The 23,688-nt window shown below is 44.6% G+C and overlaps 1 protein-coding gene and 1 long non-coding RNA gene across 2 annotated transcripts in view; one reads left to right on the top strand and one right to left on the bottom strand.

Annotated features, from left to right (window-relative positions):
* Positions 1-23,688, top strand: part of LOC146854913 (potassium voltage-gated channel subfamily KQT member 1-like) — a 1,174,161-nt gene that overhangs the window by 652,019 nt on the left and 498,454 nt on the right. The gene's annotated exons all lie outside the window — the stretch shown is intronic.
* LOC146854914 (uncharacterized) lies at positions 17,262-18,150 on the bottom strand. The gene is made up of 4 exons (XR_014980766.1): positions 18,024-18,150; positions 17,870-17,919; positions 17,700-17,776; positions 17,262-17,612 (listed from the first exon to the last, which is right to left on the bottom strand). It is a non-coding gene; the product is annotated as an uncharacterized LOC146854914 (long non-coding RNA).

Here is a 23,688-nt window from a genome sequence, read left to right as displayed (position 1 = left end):
CACCTCTTACTTAGGTGTAGTATACCTATACCTAACCTTAAATGGGACACATGTTAACCTATAAGTCACTCCTATGGCAGGCCTTAACAATCCTGAAGGCAGAGTGCTTGGTTCCATGTGAGATGGTGCTCTGGCATGAGCTGAGCCTGTCTGCAGTGGTCGGAACAACTTCCTTCTACTGTTTTCAGATATCGTCATACCATATACTCTTAAGTGCATTATGAACCTCGCGGTTAAATGCTAACTTTGGTTTGGCTTTATCAAAACATGTCGAGTAAGGTGTCATACGACGGAATACTAACCCCTCGCCAATTCTGGCGACGGGGTTAGCATTCCACCCTTCTAGAGGGACACGACATGTACAGTACCTGAAACCCGGGTAAAATCAGACATAGCCTCAGCTCCACAAAATGGATGCTGCCCCCACAGACACAAGTCTGCCCTCCTGCTGCTGGGAGTCCTTCCAGCTTGGGAGGTGTGGACAAAGGGTTTCCTGCCAGGGGAGGTGCGTGCACCACCCCAGACAGGATTTTGTGTATTGGTCAGGTAGGGCTTGAATAGAACCAGACATGCCTGAGGCTCACAAGGAGCCTCGGTGCATATGCCAGTTCAAACCGGTCCTGGGGCACACAAGTCCCGGGCCTGGGGCGAGCTGGACAAAGGATTGGGGGTGTAACCACCCCGCTTCCTGGTCCCACCCTTAGGGAGGGACCTAGCAGGTAGTCCGGCCCCTAGAATCCGCTTAAAGGTAGGAGCTGTGTCCGAAGACTTCAGACATCCTGGAATCAACTTGAAACTAAGAAGAAGACGGGAACTTCGACGCTCTGCCGCACAGAAGACTGAAGCCAATCTCCCCTGTGGTCAGGGAGTGACCACCTTGCTAACGCAAGCACCATCCAGCGAATCAACGTCTGCTTTGCCGCCGCCTCCCGCCGGAGCCCGAGCCCAGAGACTGACAAGACCTGGACCTCCAGACCTCTCACCGCCCGATCCACAGTCCCTGAAAAAGAGAGACCCGTGGAGGCAACGAGACACGTGGAGCCAGCCATCTTGAAACGACCACGACAAGCTGCAAGTGCAACAACCGAGGCTCCCTCCATGTTGTACTTTGGGATCTGAGAAGCCCAACCCTCGAGCAGCATCTGCACCAAAGGTGAGCCCTCCAGCATCTCCACGATCTGCGTGGGGCCCTTCTGCATTTTGCCACTCGACGCGCCTAATCGGTTGCTGGCCCGCTGGCTAGTGGCCATCTTGGCGACGAACTTCAAGAAATACACCACTGGTCTGGTTGCTCCAGACTGGCCCTTGCTCCCCTCCAAAGGAGCAGTCCCTCTGACCTTGCTGGTCAGAACCATCAGCTTATTTCGTTTTCCACAACAATTGCTTTTGCCAAGGCTTGTTTGCTTCGATCAAGTCGCCGACACTGCCGACAGCGAGAGCCTGCGTGAGACAGCTCGTGAACCGACTCCTGGACGTCGTCGACCTTCAGGGACCACGTGGCTGCAGAGACAAGCTACACCTTTCTTCCTGTTTGCACCCGACATCGCCTGGTACCCACCTGGTGCCACGCTGGTCACTGGCTAGTGACTGTGAACACTGTCCCCTCTGCTTACAGGTCTTCTACAACTCTGATCCACTCTTGGATCCACCGCATCTCTTCCGGACCGACCGCCTGCAGCATCTTTGTCCACAGGCTCCACTGAACAGATAGAAGAAACCCGACGCACTTCGAGGCCTATGCACCCGCTTCCTGTGGGTGAGATAAAGCTGGCACTCCGGTGCCCAAGTGTAGAGAATCATCTCTAGTGTCTGTGTTTCCAATCTTGAGTTCATAGTCCATCTGGAAGATCCTTTTTGCAGTAACTATGTAACTTTTACGCACCCATTGAAAACCTATGGGAGCTCGCGTGTGACTATTTGCTCTGCACACGCAACCCGTGGACCTCCTGGTCACTAACTAAAGTTAGCTCCTTGTAGGCCCAGCGATTCTAGAGGCCCTAGGCCTTTTCCCTTTTCTGTTCGTGGTACTTATACCACTATTTTAGTATATGGTTTGAGCGGCCACCAGGGCCTATCCATATAAAGTGCAACTTCTGTGTATTCTACTGTAATCTTGTTTGACGATTTGTGCTCCTGTGCTCATAAAGAGACTAGGGGTTACTTTGAGAAATAAATACATATATATTTTCAATATATATCTGTGTGGTGTCCTTTCATTGGTATAAAGGGGGGTTACATTTGGTAAAACAGCCTGCTTAACACGCTTCACGAGTTTAGCCTCAAAGACTGCTTAGCCTACGCTACCACTAGGGCAGCTAGTCCGAAAAGGTTGACTTACAACCACACCATAAGGGTTGCTTGGCATGGTACAAGGTGATCACTTTAACTAGTGAGCATCATATACCAGGCCAACTTCTCACAAATGCACAATTTGATTCCACTTCTCAAAGTTCTTGGTCTAGCTAAGCATCTCAAACACGACATAGCATTATGCATAATCTCTGCGCGAGAGCAGCCCACTGCTGGAATTACCTGCTCCTTGATCTGCAAGACTTATCTTGGGGATTGACCACGCTGCTAAGACCCCCAGTAACAAATTTGGGGTATGAGGGACAAATTGGTAGGGCGAACACCTTGTTTTGAGACCAATACAAGAAAAGACCAAATAAGAGCTGAAAGTGAACAAGAAACAAAGAAGCAACCAAGATGTTAGAGATGTGTGTGCCAACTAACAATCCGTAGAAGCCAATTGGTCTCAAGTCTTGAGGGCCACTGTCAGTCATTTGACACTTTTGAGACAACCAGACTTCAGTCTTTTGTAGTTTCATTTTCAGACTACGCATATTGTTGCTTCCGATTTCAACAGGCAGAGTGTTTTGTCTCAAATACCGGGACTGGATGAAGGTGAAGCTTGTAACAAGGGGTGGTTTGGTATCTTTGGATTATTACTTCAGATAGATTACTGCCACCTACACCTACATTTGCAATGACAATGGTGAGCTCCCACCCCTAATGCATTCTAAACAGAAGCACTTGTCAGACAAACAGTTCAGACGGATCACCGAAGGAGCCAGCTTGTTGATGTAGGGTGAGGTCTCGAATGTAAAAAGGGCACACTAGTGTAGGTAAATGCTAAGACCAAGTCTCCTTCACCCTGTGGAATGTGATTCCTCCTCAGAAACTGGTGCATCTGTCCTTAGAGAATCCCAAGAACCAGGCAAATGTGCAGACTTCATCTCAACCTCCCTCCAACTGTCTCTACTATTGATGGTCTAGAGAGTACCAGGAGAGAGAGTTCCACACATGGGTTCTCTCTGGACCTGCTTTGTTATCTCTGTGACCCATGGTTTCCAACCCTGTCAGGCTCTGATTGTTCTCACTGACAACAATTCTCTAACAGACTTTTACTTATATCCATTTGTTGTTCCAGTCCGATTGGTCTTTCACTTACCTCTCCGTATACCTCCACCATATCCGCCGATCTAACTTCTAAGGTCAAAGATACACAAGCGCATCTGCCACATGGATACATCATATGTGATATGTTCCACCAATCCTAGCTTTTTGGCCAATACCAGATAGCATTGTAGGACCATATGTTGTAAGTTTAATAGGTATGACCTGAAATGTAAGCAATATGATCTTCAAAATAGATAAACAAAAACATTTCTGAACCATTTTGATATTGTAAATTTCTTTAAAGTTGGTTTAATGATAGTTAAGGATGTCGAAGTATATGGTGGAATATTAGGACTTTAGGAGACATGTGATCCCTCCATAACCCATTTTCTCCACCTCTGACAGCCAAAGTCTCCCACACCACCAAACTAACCTGGACAGATCACAACATCGTCCACTTTACCATTGGTGGCTCGCGGCATGGCCCGACGAGACCCCCAACCCTCGTGGCCCGACGAGAAGCTCCGACCCTCCCTCCAAGCAATTGGAGCAAGGATACTGAGCCCTTCTGGACATCCGCCCTAAAAGAAGCACGACCTGCCCCCTCGAACTCCCTCTAACTAGACATCCAAAATGTCTCCAAAAGGATCTCCTCAGCCGCCAACACCATTCCCACCCTGCAGACCCATCAAACAGGCCAGCTGGTTCACCCCTGAACTACAGACCCTCAAGTGACACTGCAAGTAACTAGAGAGACACTGGCCATCCAACAAGATCCCCATCTAACTTGACGCAAACAGATCCACCCTCCACAGCTACCACTACCATCTCAGAGAGACCAAGAGAGAAGCCCTCAACACCTGCATAGAATCAAGCGCTAAAGAGCACCAAGCAACTGTTTTTATCCTCAGAGAATTCTCCTGTCCCTCGTCACCGAAAACCCACTCCGCCCCCCAGCCCTCTGCGATGACCTAGCAAACAACTTTCACCACAAAATTGCCAGCATCTACAGCAACTTCAACCCCCAACCCACCGACCTCAACCACCTCCACACACCTCAGACAGCACCCCCACCACCCCAGGACCTGCTACCGGTAGCAGCTCTCCACTGAAGACACCATCACTGTCATGAACTCCCTACACTTCAGATGCCCCTCTGACCCCTGCCCTGTGAGGCTAGTGGCAATAGAGTGGTTGGGAATTGTTCTCTTGGAATCCAGTAGATGCAGTGTGGAAATATTTCGGTATACCAGTGGATGGAGGCACAGCACTATAAGGACATAAAAGCTAACAAAGGAAGTGTATTGTGGGTGACTGATACCGGTGCTTAATTTAGAATGGAGAGTTAATGAACATGTTGTTAAATTGCTTAATTCCTTAATTGCATTCGCAAAATGGAGAATCACTAATTTTGCAATTTTCAATTTTGCGATGGCCTTTTGGGATGATACATCCCAAAAGGCTTTTTCCAATTCTCAAACGGGCCAATTCTGAGAATCTGCCAGTTTGCAAACGGGAAAAAGGCTTGATACATATGGCCCTCAGTCTTTTGGTCTGCTTGACAAGTTATATTATGTTATTTGTATTTGTAATAGCGTGTTATCATCCGAGAGGGTAACCCGGCGTTGAGCAGGTGAGAGTCTAGCCTCGCCCGAGGCGGGCAGGGGGTGTTATTCAAAGTGTCAACTTCTCATGGAACTCAAGAAGAGAGGAGGAGGCTCTGATGTGTACTGGGTGGGTTATTCCAGGCTTTAGGAGCGATTTAGGCAGTGCCGTCTGGCATCTACCGGGGGGAGGGGAGGTGGATGCGCTCATAAAATTAAATAAAAATACTTACCTAACGACGTCCTTGGGTAAGTAGTTCTTCTTTCTCTGACGGCCACAGGAACTGGATACTGGAACTCCCTTAATCAATCCTGGTGCTGCTTTCATGCTGCAAGAGCATTACCAGGATTGGTGTGAGCGGCTTAACTTCGCACTCCACAGCATCCTAGAGGCCTGCACTTACTCTATCTAACCCAGCTGTCTGATGACAACTGGGTTAGAGGTTTTAAATTGCGCATATCTGGCTGGCCGTCACAAGACAGCCGGCCAAAGGGACATGTGCACCTTGAAAAGTGCAGGACACACCATGATGTCATTGTCTCTAATTCTACGATTTCAGTTCAAGAACCCCAGGCTGTAGTCTGATGTTACCATCTTCTCATCCCGTTTGGGTGGAGGCTGAAAGATAATCTCTAAAGAGCCTGGCATGTGGCTAGGCAGCTTTTTCATGCTTGAAATAATATAAGACCGAAGGAGCTTTCTTTCTGAGTTCCTTGTCAAGACTGTTACTTCCCTCCCTGGTGCTATTGATTCTGATGTTGACGATGTCAATAGATGGCTTCAAGCTGTCTCTAAGGCCCTGGCCCCAAGTCAGGAGAAGGAGGTTCGCAAGCTTGGTATTTCCCCCCCTTGGTTTTCTCCCTACCTCGCTTTGGAAAGGAGGGTCTGTAAGAAACTGGAGAGAGAGTGGCACATATAGCATTTGCCTAAAGCCAGGTATAAATAAGCCTTGAGGTCTTATCCTGCCGCCATTAAATCGGCACAGGCATCCTACTTTAAATATAAACTCAATATGGCGTTAAACAGCCCCGGAGAAATCTTTCAGATTGCCAAGTCTTTCTTGTCCCCAAAGGCCTGTAAAAGGACCGTTCTCTGGAACTCTGCAATGGGCTGGCTGATTTCTTTGAGAATTACATTTTTAATATTTAACAGATTCTGCATGTTCTTGAAGTAAAGCTTTTATATGAAAGGCTGGTCTCTCAGTTTAGCTCCGTCTCTCTTGAGGACCAATCGGTTGGTCAACCAATCCCTGACCTCCTCCCGTTCTGGTGACTGAGGTGATTAATCTGGTTTTCCATCTTTCGTTATCTACTGGCAGTGTGCCAGCATTTTGGAAGGTCATCCTTCTATTTAAACAACCTTCCTTGGACCCTAGGGTGTTATCCAACTTCCGACCGATCTCGCTCCAACCTGCGTTATCTGAGATGCTTGAAAAGCTGGTTAATAATCAGCTCTCTGAATTTTTAGAGAAGTGCAGGATGCTGCATCCTAGTCCATCTGGGTTCCGCACCCAGCACAGCACAGAGACGGCCCTGCTGAAAGTGTGAGATCATATTAAGCTGTCCTTGGACCAAGGGAAGAATGCCGCTCTGGTTTTACTCGATCTTTCAAAAACATTAAATACAGTCTCAAAAGTCATCCTCTTGCAATGTCTTGCCTATATGGTGGTTGGCGGTCAAGTTTGGGGCTGGATTACATTTTTCATGGACTCCAGGGTGCAACCGGTCTGGTTGGCTCCCTTTTCATCAGCTATTAAATCCCTCTGGCCGGAGGTGCAATAGGATTCTACTTTGCGCTTCTTTGAGGATGACTTTATCTAACATATATATTGCTCCAGTGCCCCCGGTTGAATCCCTTGTGTGTAAAATTATCTTCTATGCTGATAACACACAGCTGCTTCTCTCTTTTGAGAATGATCTAACATCTGTGAGCTATACCTTAAAGCCTGAATGCATGCTGATTTTGACTTGCTGCACAGGAGGCAGCTGGCTGAAATTAGAATTCTCTTATTTGGGTCCCTTCAAGTCAACTGGTGGGAAGTAGGCTGGCCTAAATATTTGCCATCCCCCTCCGCCAACAACCCTAGTGGAAATAAATGTTTGAGACAAGATTGACCACCAACTCTCCTTTCAACTACAGGTTTGTGCAATTGTTGGTTCCTGCTTTGGATTGTTTTGCACCCTTAAGGAATTTATTTTCTTGCTGCATCTAGGAAGGCAGTGATTCACCTACTGTTATCTTCTAGACTTGATCACGCTAACGCTCTTTAGGTAGGGTTGCCAGAAGACCTGCTAAGTCGACTTCAGGTAATCTAGAATGCTGCCCCTCATTTAATTTGGAGACTCAGTTGGCGTGCTTCGGTTGCCACCTATTTAAGATCCCTTCATTGGCTTCCATTTAAGACACAGATTTGTAAATATTTAGTTCTAGTCCATCGTGCTCTCTCTCTTTCGAGCCCACGCTACCTCTAGGAAGATTCTTGCCAAATGAGATTGAAACTTGGTTGTTTTCTGTCTTGCCTTGTGATGTTTTGTGCCGGGACATTCCTAAGAGTAGCTGTGCACTCTACAAAAACCTCTCATTCATTAACTCATTCATTCAAGCTCATCCAGATTCAATGTGTTGTGAGCCATACATTCTTGCAGAAAAACTCTTACCTGGAGGGAGATCTATAATGCATGACACTCACCCCCATCCCAGGAAACATTAGACATACACGGCTGTTAGTTTTTTACAGTGGTAGATTATTTATTATGTACTATCAGGACACAAATCTTATGTTTCAGAATGACTGAAATTATTATGATAATCTCAGCAGTCATTATATAAAACAAAATGAATATTAGAAAAACCCTAAGCATTTGGGGAGAGGAGTTGGCCTAACGGCTAGGGCGGTCGACCTCGAATCTGGGGAACTGTGTTCAAGTCTCGGCAATGAGGCTGAACATCCTGTGATTCTGGGCAAATCCCTTAATCTCCCCGTGCCTAACAAAAATTAATGTGTCCTCATGTAACGCAACAGGTGCTATGTAAAGCGCTCTGATAACTTCGGGTCAAGTTTGTGCTATATAAAACGACGTGAAAAAAAAAATGACATCACATATCCCTACGTCCCGTGATGGATTAGTTTAATCTCTTTTTAACATCTATATATACGGTATTAGCCTCATGATTGTGTAAACTGAGCTATTAGTAATGTCCCCCACCTAACCTAAGCCGAGCCATTTAACCATCAACGCATACTCCAGAAAGATGTTGGGCCGGCAGTCAAAAGATAATGGCACTCTGGCATGTCTCTGCCTGCAATCAGTCTTTGGTTCTGCCCCTGCCATAATCTAAGTTCTCCTTCTAGCCTTCTCTTCAAGGATTCTCTATGGAGAGGAGAGGAGGGAAGTTTCTGTGCAGCCTCTTGTGTGTGCGGGAACAAAGTTAGATACATGCTCAAAAGGCGAGCAACTGTACCCAATCGTGCTTCCTTCTTCCGTCCAAGCTTGTCCATGCAAGGCCGTATGGCTAATCTCTAATCAGAGTCTTACATGCATGAAGTATTTCTTTCTGCTGTGTTTGCGTTCTTTTTCCTAGCAATACTAATGTCAACTTGCAGCTAAAATTATCTGACAATCTAGTACACACGTTATTGATTACGCCTTGGCCGGGGTAAAAGTCACTAGACTGGTCCAAGTGTCTTTCTCGGGTTTGTTAGGTTAAGTGGATATTGCAGCAACCTATGACTATCCGAGGTAAGTTCACTTAACCAAGAGGTTTCTGTGTTTTTCTCTGACACCGTGTGTCTACCTGCTTAGTCCAAGTGTTATAGAACTAGCAAAAGCTAAGCCATTCTGTGATGTCATCATTTAATTTTGGGCTTGTGATGGGGTGACAGGGATTGCTTGTGTCACTTGAGAGAGCAGAGGGAAGAGATTTTCCAGTTTCTTATCCTGGAGGGTTGGGGTTCAGAAGCGGATGATTTCTCGAACCATTGAAGATGCCTTCATGCAGCTAGCCGCTTAGGTAGTTTTTAAGTTTCAGAGCTACACCCAGGATCTCTTTCAGGCTTATCTCGGGTAAGGAGAGGTCCCATCCATATTTATCAGTTGCAAGGGGTATGGATTGAGACATGCATTCTTGTGGGAGTTAGTGCCTAGGTGAACAATCATGGGTTTAGATGTTTAGATGTATATGCGCAGAGTACCACATCACATGGATGCTGGACATATGTTGTATCACAGGGCAATAACAACCGAGCACATTTATAATCTGTTCACCAAGACAAGTTCTTCATTAGAATGTAATTATGTTTACAATGAGCTTCTGACAGAAACAGCCCTTGGGTTATGGTGTTAGAACATTACATTTGTATAGTGCATTGAACAAATGCTAATATTTGTACAAATCACCTTCTGCATGGCCTATATGATGTTTAGCCTTACTAGCCTCATTAGCACATTATTGAATTCAGATGTGTAGAGAAGAGGCTTTATCTATGCTATAAGAAGTGGAAGGAGGCATGGGTTGATTTAGAAATATGATTTGTGAGAATTCTACTGCAAATAAATAGTATAGTAGAAACAATTTCAGAGAAGTAATATATGGCAGGAATTGTGAACTTACTTAGTATACATATGAGTGCGCCTGCATACCCTCACGGGTGACAAGCAGTGCTCTACAAATCCACCCTACATAATTTGCAGTCTTGTATTTCTGCTGAGTAGGCTCTACTTTTGCTGCGAGACAGAATGGGGAATAGAAAGAGAGGGAGAGACTTTTGCTGCCTATGCTATACCTATTTATTGTAAGGACGTCTCTACAGCTGCTGCCTGAGGGAGGGACTTGGAGGTGTAGGAATGTGTATGTGGGGGAGAGAGAGTAGAGGAAAGAATGTGATGCGTTTCGGTTCAGTCTGTGAGCGAAGTTTGCCCTACTGCTTTCCTTGAAATGGTCTAGGATGGGTAGTGTGTGAAAGAAAGTGTGTGTCTGTGCAGGGGCGGGTCCTCCATTAGGGCGGAGGAGCGCCGCCCCACTGCTTTCTCGCAGTGCGAGAAGCAGCAAATAAAATGGTATTTTAAATACCATTTTATTTGCTGCTTCTCGCACTGCGAGAAAGCAGAATGCAGGGGTATGTCTGGTTGGGGGCGGGCGGGCGGGAGGATATGCATGGTTGGGGGCGGGCGGGTGAGCGTGTCGGGGAGGAGTGGCTTGCCACCAATCTGAGTACCCTGACTGCTTTGGTCGGCCCTGGGGCCGACCAAAGCAGTAATTCGCACTCTACGTTTTCTCTATGTAGGCGGCATGCAGCCTACATAGAGAAAATGGCCTGCCTACAGGTGCCTGGCTGGGCGCTGTCCGCAACTCTGCACCAATCACATTGGATTACAGGAGGGGCGGGGTCATGCCTGTTCCTGTTTCTGTTTGCGGGACTTGGCCCAGGAGCAGAGGCGGCACGGGACCCGGTCAGGGAAGTTTTATTTTTTTATGATTTTAAACCCCCTCGCCCCCCACAGTAACCACCGCGCGAAGCCCGCACGACTTCACCCGTGAGAATTGCGAGCCGCGACTGTGTTTGTGTGTGTATGGGTCTTGCGGTAACTGAGAGAACATTGCAATGCTGATGCCTTTGGGAGTGAGGATTGGATGGGAGGGCGCATGTGAGGGAGAGAGAGGAGAAAGCGAGTATGTTGCATTTCAGCAACCTTGATGTACCTGTTCTGTGAGAGAAGCCTCTTGCTCTGCTTGCACAGCAGAGGACTGCTGGTTCAGTATGTGTGTGTGAGAGAGGGCCTTGCACTTCTGCCACATATTCTTTATGGGGCTTTGTGAAATTTCACATAATTTGCCTATGCATAATTAGGAAAATTACCCACAATTATGTGAAATTAGGCATAATTAAGAGCTTCTCCGGCGCCTCGTGTTAAAAGATAACGCAGGAGACTCATTTCTCCAAAAAAAGACAAAGCAAGGAAATTACACAAAACGCAAGCCTTGTTGTGCAAGCATGCAGTCATTTTTTGTACTCCAGCCTGCTTCTACCTAGCTAATTCCCTGACTACTAGGCTCCTTCATCGCCATATGTGAGTCTTGTCATGTGAGCCAATTTATCCCTAGCAAAACCTGAAACTATCCCAAGACCTGATGCTTTAATCAGACCGTTCCCAACACTCACTAGTGACCTACCCAAGTTATACATATGTTGTACTCTAATGGTTTAGGAAGTTGTGTAATATGGGGTTCATGCAATTCAGAGCAGGAGCTGTACTGGGGAAAAAGAAGGGTCTGGGATTATTGTTATTATTCTATGCCAATAGTTGTCCAAAAACTTCCCACCACACCAGGTTAGCTTAATTAATGTTGCATGATAGATATTGTCTCCTATATTGTGCTGCAAATATTTTAATCATCATATATTCCCGTGGCCATATCTATATATACTTGCTTTGGAGTTATTTCTTTGAGCACACTTTAAATGCCTGGTGGAAATTCCCTGACATTAATTTAATTCATTAATTTAAACTTTTTATCCATTTCTTCCCCGCCAGAGTTCCTGCATCATGGGTATGGTGGACTAGTACCAGTGGCAGATAGTGGCTGCACCTCCAAAAAATGGAGGCCATTGCCGGAACCTGCCACTGGCTAATTCTATTGGAGGAGAAGGAGAGGCAGCTGCACCCAATGTCTCCAGTGCTGCTCAGCCCATGGAACCACCCAGGCTACCACAACATTGCAGATGCCACCGCAGGTGGCCAAGCCTGCCACCGCCCCTCCCGTCATTCATACCAGGCCATCCTCCCATCCCCTCCAGGTGTGGTTAAATACCTCCACAAGTATGGGATACCCGAAGGGAGATCCTGGACAGCCTGGACATTGTTTAGGGACTGACAAAAAAAATAGGGAGAGGGGTGGGCCTGTTTTGCGTGGTACAGGTGGGACCAGTAAGGGAGGGAGGTTAGAATAGTTTATGTGTTATTAAGGGTTTAGGGAGGGTGGCTGACCAGTTGCGGGTGGTATTGGTGGGAACCGCTGGGAAAAGGGTAGATTAGTTTGCTTGTTTTCTAGGATTTACAGAGGGTGTGCCCTTTTGTGGGTGGTAAGATCTGAGGAAGGGGTGCTTCACATGTATTTTAGGGTATAGGGAGAGGGTTGGCCAGCTGTGGGTTGTGGTGAGAGGGGATTTTTTTTTTAAATAAATAGGTTTATTCAACATAGGTTTTTATTTTTTGAATACATTTTTTCCCATGTATTACGGTTTGGAATAAAATTAGCATTGTGTTAATTAAAACAAGAAGCTTCATTTATGTAGTACCTCCCTACCCAAGAGAGCCCCTCACCTATCCAATCCTAAAGAAGTTGTTCAGCTGTGCCCATCCCCACTCTCTAGTTTGTTTCTGCCTGAGCTTCCTTAGCAGGCTACCAGTATCACTTCCATTCCACTAGCCCAGTCCACATTACAGCTAGCAGTGTTGGAAAACTGAACTTGCCCAATCCTCAGCCCCCAATAATTGCTTCATGTTACTTGAGCAGCACCCACCCTCCCATCAGGAAGGGTTGCTTGTATACTGCCCTACTCTCTGCATTGACCACCAATACAGATTAATAACTTTAGAAGTACATAGAGTTGTGACATGGGTGATTAACAGCACTGACCCAACCCACTCTCTCCTTCATGTTCTTAGACAACTCCTTTTCTCACTTTGTATTGTCTGGTTCCTCCACCAGTCAGCCCAACAGTACCTTAATTCAATTGTTTCCCAGAGAGTCTTAACTGCTGGTGGTGACCCCAACAGGGAAGACATCACATGTCTTACTGTGTATGAAGCTAGTGAACCAGCCAAAGGATTCTCATTCAGCAGCAGGCAACGAAACTGAAAGAAAGCACAGGGATCCTTCCTCGTTTTTTAACCTTAGGCAGAAAGTAGATAATAGAGGTGGTAGCATTGGCCACCCACAAATAATTAAAACTCTTCTACATCGAACAGTTGTTTGTCCATATAAATTCTTCTTTTTTTCTTTTATTAAAGTTTTTGACAATTCAAGTTTAGAAATTTCAACTTATTGATAGTTATGGTGATTTTTCCATTGGTGCAATGCCTCATTATGATAATCACAGTGGTTCGGCACCACAACATTACCGCCTATTGTCGGCTTGTTAAATGATAATAGATTCATGAGCACGTAAATCATGAAACGCTTTAAGTTCTTCTTTATTTAGGTTTGAATCATGTCTAGATGGTACATCAGTTTCAAAGTCTCGCGTAAATAAATTGTTAAAAATATCCATGACATTACCTGCCTTCGTTGGAGGAATGAACTTAGATTTGAGTTTCAAACCATTTGTCATACATAAATCGGTATCAAAGTGCAGTTCTTTCGCTAGATCTTTAATGTCACATTCAGTTTCATTCTCTGTGTTAGCTGTATAAGAAATTAACTACATGAATGAACCTAGGGCCCGATTCACAGAACTAACTTAAGACAAAATCCTAAACTTACTACTTTTGGTAGTCACAGAATGTACTTACTACTTTTGGTATTCACAGAATGGATTTACGACTACTAACTCTTCGTCCGCACTCGAGCCGGAGAATCTGGCCCGGAGGCAGAGATTCCAGCCCGGAGGTGGGATTTCTGGCCCAGAGGTGGGACTTCCGGCCCAGAGGTGGAGATTTTCCCCACCTCCAGGCCGGAATCCCCACCTCCGGGCTGGAAGTCCCACCTCCGGGCCGGATGTCCCACCTATGGGCCGGAATCTCCGCCTCCGGGCCGGAATCTCAGGCCCGAATGCGGAAGTAAAGTTAGTAGTCGTAAATCCATTCAGTGAATACCAAAAGTAGTAAGTGCATTCTGTGAATACCAAAAGTAGTAAGTTTAGGATTTTGTCTTAAGTTAGTTCTGTGATTCGGGCCCACAGAAATCATCACAAAAATTCTGTTGTATGAAATTGTTACTTATCTCAGTATTGTGTTTATATATGTGTGTGTATATATATATATAAACTGTGTTATACACACACACCACCTGCGGACAGGTGCCTCTGCCGTGACTGCGGCCGTCACCAAAACATTAAACACCAAATTCCCATTAAAGGAAATCACGGAGCACTCTGCGGATCACAGTCTTCACTTTAATTTGGCAGCCGCGTTTCAGCAATTATGCCTTTCTCAATGCCATAGTAATCCCATTAACCATTTCACCACATTTAGAACACTCCTGTCTCCTCTTCATTGGACAGGAAAAAGTGCTGTAAGAAAAAACGGACTGCATTATGCATTTTTGTTATGTTGTAGGGTGCTGCAGGGAGTGCAGCAGCCCCCCGCCATCATTAAAAAAAATCAGTCTCCTGGGTCATTAAATCCATGACCCTGGGAGAACTCGCCATATTTTTTAAAAACACACTCAGTTACAGCTCTGTGCTCTTTAGCTGTAGTGCAAGGTCCTCTTGCTGTTGTTTTCAGGATTGCATGTTGTGGGCTGTAAAATGTTAATAGAAAGACTCAGAGACCTGTTGGTTTTATTTTAAAAAAGAAAAAAAATATGTCTCTGAGTTTTTCTTTTAATATTCTTCAGCCCACAAAATGGAATCATAAAACTACGTTAAAGACTCACAAACATGTTGATTTTATTTTTAAATTAAAAAATTGTTACACTTTTCCATAAAAATCATTATTATTAAACATTGCATTGTGTGAATTAGTAAAATATATATTTGATTACAAATATTGGTGATTTTTGGCCACAGTTGATAGATCTTAATATTTATATACTGATATGCTCAATCCTTCATAAAGCCAATAGGCCCACTTTATATATTTTGGTGGGGTGACTATTTGACAATGTCAATAAGTCTGCCTGACTGCAACCGGGACCTGCAAGATCAACTGTATGCAGCGCATGCCAGAAGGCCAAGCGCTATGGGAGGTAAGGCTCTTGTAGGGGGCTCTTGTAGGGGGTTTGCTCCGGCTTGCTCTCTACCCCATTCAGTGAATGGCTGAAGTCTGTGCGCTGCGGGGGGTATGGTGCTCGCAGAAGGTTTGGGGTAGGGCCTTCGGCCATGTGCAGGTGGATTTGGCGTTACATATGGTAATGGAATATTACTTTACATTAAAAGAACCCAGGAAATTCATTGGAAAAAAACAAAGGTTAAAGAACAGTTATAGTTAGGTAGGGTAATAATATCTTACTTTCTATAAAAAAAACTTAGAAATGTACTGAAAAAAGCAAAGGGTACAGGGATGTTATAGTTAGGTGAAAAAGTCAGTTAAAACACACCGTGTTAAATTAACAAAATCACTGAAATTCACCAGCGATAGTTCTCTCAAGTAACTATAACTTGTGCCCTAATGTCACTATAACTAGCGCCCTGGCCATGCACTGCTAATTACCCCACTTATTACACTACTTTCATGACATCATTGATAACATAACTGTAACATTTGAAATTACATAATTGAGGATAAGACTGTGCATGGTGGGGGCGCCATTTTTATTATGAATTTATGGGGGGAAAATGAGGTTGAGCGAAAACCTAAAGCTGTCTCCACACCAGACCTAAAAATGGGGTTGATCCATTTTGCTATATCAATAAACAAAGAATAGAGCAAAGAGACTTTTCTTTGTACCAGGGCACAAACTGATTTTGCACTGTGATGTTGAAATAAAAAATACAGCAAGTAAATCTTTCTTCGGTTTCAAATATTGTAAGATGAGACTTTGTTTATGCTAAATCAGCACAGCTCTCAAGATTCCTGGTACAATGTATGAGTAGAACATCAATTTGTTTTCTTTCCATCTGGTACTTATTAGCCTGCTTCTACTATTACAGTACCTAAATGACAACAAAAGTTTGGGTTCGTATGACAATAGTTCTAGAAACAGGAGCTTTCAGTTTCTTGTCATGTCTCTCTACGCCACTCCATTCCACAGCACTCTACGCCACTCAATGTCACACTATGCCACTCTGTTCTAAGCCACTCCATGCCACTCTACGCTACTCTACATCAGTCCACTCCACATGATGTCACTCTACGGCACTCCACTTTATGCCACATCACTCCACACCACTCTTTGCCACTCCACTCTACGCCACTCCACTCTACTCCACTTCATGCCATGCCACTCTATGCCATGTTACTCTACTCTACATCACTCGACTCTATGCCACTCTACTCTACGCCACTCTACTTTACTCTATGCCACTGCACTCTCCGCCACACTACTCTATATGATTCTATGCCACTCAACTTTATGCCATGCCAATCCATCCCACTCTATACCAATCCACTGCAATTTACCCTACGCCACTTCACTCCTCTCCATGCCACTCCACCCTACCCTAAGCCACTACACTACACTCTATGTCACTCCACTACAAGCCACTCGACTCTGCGCCACTCTAATCTATGCCACTCTACTCTGTGCAACTCCCCTCTACACACTCCACTCTATGCCATTGTCTCTACGTCATGCCTCTCTACTCTACACCACTCTACTCTGTGCCACTCCACTCAATGCCATTCCACTTTATGCCACTCCACTCTACACCGTTCCACTCTACATCACTCCACTACACACCACTCCACACTATGCCACTCTATGTCACTCCATTCCACTCCACTCTGCTCCACTCTACTCTGTGCCATTCCACTCTATGCCGCTTCACTCTGCTCTACATCACTTCACTCTGTCACTCTAATCTACATCTTTCTACTTTATATCACTTTACGCCACTCCATACCACTCTGATTATGCCGCTCCACTCGACTTAGTGCAATGCCCCTTAACGTGACTCCAATCTATGCCACTCCATTCAACGCCACCAAACTCTGCCACTCCACACTACTCTAAATGACTCCACACCACTCGACTCTATGCCAAACCACTCCACTCTAAGCCACTCCACTCTACTTTACGCCACTCCACTCCACACCACTCTATTCCATGCCACACCACTAAACTCTGGTGTGATCAAGCAAGGCTTGGTTCCGTAACTCCCCAGACTGGACCACCTCAATATTGAAATAAGCAAACAGGATGTCTGGGGGGGAGGGGGTATTTTGATTAGAGTTGTGATAAACCTTAGACCATTAATTCCAAGATTTTTAAGCTTTATTTCGCTTCTTTTTTATATTTCAACAAAGACATTCATAGATCAATAGAGCATGTCTTTTCAAAGAAACACCACATTAGTAAATAGCACAATTAAAAAAACATTTGAAATATAACTATATACAACATTTACATAGTGCAAAAAAAATTTGGTGCGGAAAAATAATAATATATGGAACGTTTTGGCAAACAAATAATAACAACAAATCAGTAATCACAAGAAAAACATCAATAACTCATGTGTGCCAGCTTGAAATTAAACCAGTCCTACATTCATATTAACACTAGACAGGCACAGTTATTCATTTTCGAAACACGTTTCCTGTCCTGCCTGTGAGAGGATGGGGATATTTAACCTACTGGTGGGTGTTGTAAGAAGCTGCTGAGGGAAATATTATTTAACATTCCTCATGACACACCCCATCAACAGTCCCCCATAGTCAAAGCCAACGCGTTTCGAATCCCTAACAAATCCGGGATTCTCTTCAGGACTTGCACTTGATATTTTGGCTCTGCAAAATTAAAAGAAATATTGTTGGTTTTCATTCTGACACCCCGTGTACCACCATTACCTTACGGACAGGGAATATTTTAGGTACCTTAATTGTGGTGTGGAGTTGTTCCACAGGATTTGATGTCCAGAAACGTTGCTTCAAATCTTATATTTTGATCGAAGCTATAGAGGGTTAAACATTAGGGCATTAGCAATTAAATGTACTGAATGGGACAGCTCTTCGTGCAACAGAGGACCAAAGGGAAGAGATCCTACCTTCAGATGTATGTGACATGTGGGACAACTCAGTGGTGTCAGTCCATTATCTGAAAACAATGAATGGAATGACTGTGAGCGCTCTGTGAGAAAAGAATTCAGTGCACGCATGGTGCTGCGTGACAATGCAAAACTAACTCAGCTGCACTTTTACCTTAAAATCTAAAAAAGCCATAATTGATGCGGACGCTTTTAAACAACAGCTACTCCCAAATCGGATCTGTTTCCTATGAAAGGGAAACATAATTTCGGTGAGATTCTGAATGAATGTGTGCCATTTTTCCTCCCCCAGTGGCAGCGTGTCACTTGCCTGTAGTTCTTTCTCTATACTGCGGGAAATATCAATCCAATATGCTACTCTGCTTCCAAACCGGCAGCAATGAGGCCATTGCAAAACTGGTTCCTTAATACAACCTGGAAGGGGAACTGAGAGGTCAGGAGCCTCCTGGCATTGTGGGACATGAAGTCCATGTTTGTTCAGCCTGTTGCCTTTTAGAGTTTTGTGACTTCAGACAACTCGTTGAGGCCGTACAGTGCAGTGTTGGATTTCATAATTAGGAATGCCTCCCTCTGTGCCAGTAATACATCCGGATCGCCGCCTCTTTGGTTGTTCTTATCAATGATAATACAGTCCATGTAAAATCATCAAATCTGTGGTTTAGAGCTGTAAAATGTTCAACCATTGGGGCAGTGAGGATCTTATTTTTCAATCGTGAACGATGTTGCACAATACGATTTCGCACTTCTTGGGATGTTTCTCCAATATATATCCTTTTACACGGACATGTAACAGCGTAGACCACATTTTTGGATTTGCAATTTGTAAATTCATTGTGCTACCAGTGTCAGTGAAGGTGCAGCCTTCTGTAGTTGAATTACAAACTGAACATGTTCCACATTTGTGATGCCCTTGCACAGGTGGGAGATTTAACATAGTGCAAAGCGTCACTGGTTTTCTTTGTTGGCCTGCTGTCTTCGCAACTAGTTGACCGATACTCCTGTTTTTTTTTAAGAGCGAAGAGTGGTGGCCCGATGTTGGGAATGGTTCCTTCAATCAAATGCCAGTTGTTACGTATAATTTTCTTCACATGTTGTTTCTAGGGCCCAAACGTTGGCTTGGAGTATGGGGGGCTGTTGATGGGGCTGTTGATGGGGTGTGTCATGAGGAATGTTAAATAATATTTCCCTCAGCAGCTTCTTACAACAGTAGGTTAGGGTATCCCCATCCTCTCACAGGCAGGACAGGAAACATGTGTTTTGAAAATGAGTAACTGTCCGTCTGGTGATAATATGAATGTAGGACTGGTTTAATTTCAGGCTGGCACATATGTGTTATTGATTTTTTTCTTGTGATTACTGATTTGTTGTTATTATTTGTTTCCAAAAACGTTCCATATATTATTATTTTTTCTCACAGTTTTTTTTTGCACTATGTAAATGTTTTATTTCAAACGTTTTTGAATTGTGCGATTTACTAATGTGGTGTTTCTTTGAAAAGACATGCTCTATTGATTTATGAATGTTTTTTTTGAAATATCAAAAATAAGCTAAATAAAGCTTAAAAACTTTGGAATTAATGGTCTAAGGTTTATCACAACTCTAATCAAAATAACCCCCCCAGACATCCTGTTTGCTTATTTCAACTCCACTAAACTCTGGCACTCCACTCTACACCACTATACGCCACACCACTCCTCTCTACTCCACTCCACTCTACTCTACGCCACTCTACACTACACCACTAAACTCTGCCACACCACTCTATTCTATGCCACTCCATTCTACTCTATGCCACTCCACTCTATGCCACTCCACACCACTCTACTCCACTCAACGCCACTATACTCTACGTCACTCTACTCCACTCTATGCCAATCCACTCTATTCCACTCCACTCACTCTGCGCCGCTGCACTCTACACCACACCACTTCACAGCACTCCTCTCAACTCTATGCCATTCTACACCACTCCCCTCTACACTACGCCACTCTACTCTACACTACGCCACTCTACTCTACCCTACTCCGAACTGTATGCCACTCTATACCATAGCATTCTACTCTTCTCCACTCCCCTCCACACCACTAACTTTTAGCCATGCTGAACAGCAGGCCTGGTGCTCTACAACATGGCTAAAAGACATTGGCAAAGTCAATAGCTGTTGCATAGACGAGAAATTTGCCAATGCTCGTTTTCAGTTGGCAGGACTAAGGGTGCTGGGAGTTTTTACGACATATGCATAAAAGAAAAGGTTAAACTGCAAGTGTTTGGCTGAAAAAACAGGGATGGGTGATTTTTCCCCTCATAACATGGGACCCATTGGTAGCCATGCTGCTTTTTTAAACATAGTGTATTTGTATAGGAGATTTTCGTTTTCATAAAATGTATGATGTCTGTAAAATGATTTATAAGTAACAGGGAAGTCATATATTTAACAATCGGTTTGCTCAGTTTAAGCCCTGGTACATAATGCGGATGCAGAGAGTTGATTCAATTTACATGTCAGTAGATCACCCTGTCCTGGGTGCAAAGCCGCCACTTTGCTTCGTTTGCCTTTTCTACCCTAAACACAAGACTACAAGTCCCAGGACGATACTCTAAGCCACCTGTGGGTTTGGTAGTCATTCTTGACATTTGGGAGCTTGACATCTGTGATTTATGTAATATAAACTGAAATAAAAGTTGTTGATGACATTGCCTTATTTACAAAAGTTGTGCTGCGTTTGTATACCAGTACACAGTTAACACATTCTAGTTGTGTCTCCGTTTCTGGCGTTACTATGAGAACGCAGACTTGAATACAGCTAGCCAATGTCAGCGTGAGGTGTGACTCCAGCAGACAGGGCTCCTCCAACGAGCAGAGCTCTGCATTATGTGAGCAGTGGTTTCACAGTTACGCGTACGGTCCTCAAACCCCCGCATCTAAAGTGCTTCTGCATGACAAGCTTCCAAATGAACAACCCTATCCCATGGGGTAAATTTGCATTTATGTACCCCAAGCAGCCTATACTAACTAACTAAATGATCTGCCGTCAGTCACTTTGCAGCCATGGTGTATTTTTTTTGTGCTTTTTAAATAGCGCGAATTCAACCCGAATGCATCGGAGCGCTTTAAGTGAGCACCAGTTACATTACACAAGGACAGATTCTTTTAGGCACGGGGAGAATAAATAATTTGCCTAGAATTACAGGATTTTGGGCCGACGCGAAGTTTCGAACCTGGATCCCCGTTTCCAAAGTCGGCAACTCAGGTTGCCTCGCCACATCTGCTCCTTAATAACAGCCGAATGAATCCAGCTGAGCCTTAGTTTATCCACTGGACCAAACAAACCTGGAAACAATAACGGGTAAATTAAAGGCCCGGGACTGAAGAGGTGTGTTTTGGCGGCTTTGAGTCATCTGGCCACTTTATCCCTGCGCCGCTGAATGTAGCTCTATGTTTTTTTTTGTGCACTCTGTGCTGTGAGCAGCTATTCGAGGCCCCAACAGGATCCAATCAGAGAGTACTACCAAGGGGTCAGTGAGTTTGCTCCTCCCTTATTGGCCGCTTCCCCGGATCAGGCTCATTCATACCAAAACACGCAAGGCACTATTAGCTGACCAAAGGATCTCCCACCAGTAACTGTGCACCCTTGGTGTATTTTTGAATGTTTTTTTGAAGTTTTAAATAGGGCGTATTTTACCCGAAGGTATCAGAGCACTTCACGTTAGCAGTGGCACCGGTTACATTACACAAAGACAGAGTATTTATTTGTATGCACGTCACGGCGAGATTAAATAATTTGCCTAGAATTTCAAGATTTCCAGCCGACGTAAAGACACGAACCCGGAACTCGGTTACAAACTAGTCGACAGCTCTGGCCGTTACGCCACATCCGCTCCTTAAAAATCGAATGAATCCTGGGAGTCGTAGTTCAGCTGAGCCTTAATTCATCCACTAGAACTAACACACCTGGAAACAATAATGGGTACGTAAAAGGCCCAGGAGTGAAGAGGTGCATTTTTGGCGGCATTGAGTCATCTGGTAATTTTAACCCTACGCGCTCAATATAGCACTATTATTTTTTTGTGTGTGTGTGCACTCTGTGCTGTGAGCAGCTATGAGAGGCCCCAACTGGATCCAATCAGAGAGTATTACCAAGGGGTCAGTGAGTTCGCTATTCCCTTATTGGCCACTTCAGCGGACTAGGCTCATTCATACCAAAACACGCAAGGCACGCCTCTTTAAAAAAAAAAAAAAAAAAAAAAAGAGTTGATCTTTCACGCTTCTTAGTAACGTGATATACAGCCGAGTTCTTGGAAAGCGAAGCCCCGCTGGGAATTTCTTTGACTTAAAGGGGAAACTCCAGGCAGATGTAAACATTCCATAGTATTCGAGTGTTATTCTTCACTTCTGGCAGCACATACGCCTTTTAGTCAAAACCTTTGCTGGCTCCCCTTTACTTCTCATTCCGATGGACTCAATGCCTTGAAACCAGAGGCACCCCACTGTACATAAAATAAGCATTGGCAAAGCCAACAAAGTTGGCAGACTTTTGGTTTTATAAATGCCTGATTAATTTGTCATGGTTCTTGTTAAACATTTTGGGGGATATAGGCTCAGCCGTCACCAGCATAAAAAACAAATTAAAACAACGACTGAAAGCAACATTATTTTTGGTCTTAAAAAGCACACATTGACACAGCAGTCCCTGGCAGTGAAGGAAACTATTTTGTGTGCATGTGCTCCTTTGAAAGAGCAGAATGCCATCACTCACAGTGAAGTTAGCCAGTGGCAGAAGTAGGCCGAACTAGGGCCCCAAGCTGTGTGCTGTAGAGGCCTGAAGAAAAATGTGAAAAACATCACAACAGAAGATCCCTGGAGGAAGAGGTTAGACTGAAAGCCCCTTCCAGTATACTGTACATATCATGTTAGTCAAATCAAAAGGTATTGGCTAATGCTAGAACTGGTAAAAAGAAAAACAAGATTGAAAATATATTTAAAAATACACTGACATCCCAGGACAGAATAATTTTGCTTTCACATAAAAAATGAATGGACATATTTTATTATCACATCAGATCAGGCACAGGGCTGGACTGGCCGTAGTGGGCACTGGGCATTTTCCAGGTGGGCCGGAAGGGTGGGATCATTTTTTTTTACTGGGGGCTGGTTTTGCAGCAGTGCTGCAATACCGGCCCCCTATAACAAAAGCAGCAACAGCAGCGTTTCCCACCAGCACAGCCCATCCCCGCCCCCGGCCAGTCCAACTTAATTGCCAGGTCTGGCTAGCGTTCTCAGTCCAACGGTGATAAGGCATGGCTTTAACATGCATTGACAAAGCCAATAGGTTTGGCCATTGCAACATCTATTGGATTTGTCAGTGCTTTTTTAGACATCTTTCACAGCAGTGCTGGCTGCTGTGCAACATAGCTCAAAGTAAAAAAAAAAAAATGCGATGACACGGCCAGAGAAGGCTACTTCATAGCACTTTTTTTCTTTAACCCATGTTGCCTAGCAGCACACGCGGCTGTGCAATATGTGTAACAACAGCACAGGGGCAAGCAGGAGGAGAAAGGAGGGAGGTGCATGTGGTAAATAAAGCACGGACAGCAGGAGGAGGGCAAGGGTGGTAAAACTCGGACAGTGGGGGAGGGCGTGGGTGCGGGACAGCAGGAGGGGCAGATTAAAGTAACAGGCAGAGCCTCATGTATCTCTCCGATAATAATGGCTATGCCAGGCTCCTTCAGTAGCACACTACACTGTGGGAGGTTGTGAGGTTTGACATTTGTTGTGATATTATGTATACAGCTGTTGTTGTCTTGCATGAGGAAAAAG

This window comes from Triturus cristatus, chromosome 4_1 (genome assembly GCF_964204655.1).
Source record: "Triturus cristatus chromosome 4_1, aTriCri1.1, whole genome shotgun sequence".
Classification (NCBI taxonomy): Eukaryota; Metazoa; Chordata; class Amphibia; order Caudata; family Salamandridae; genus Triturus; species Triturus cristatus.
This window is presented reverse-complemented; position numbering and strand designations above follow the sequence as displayed.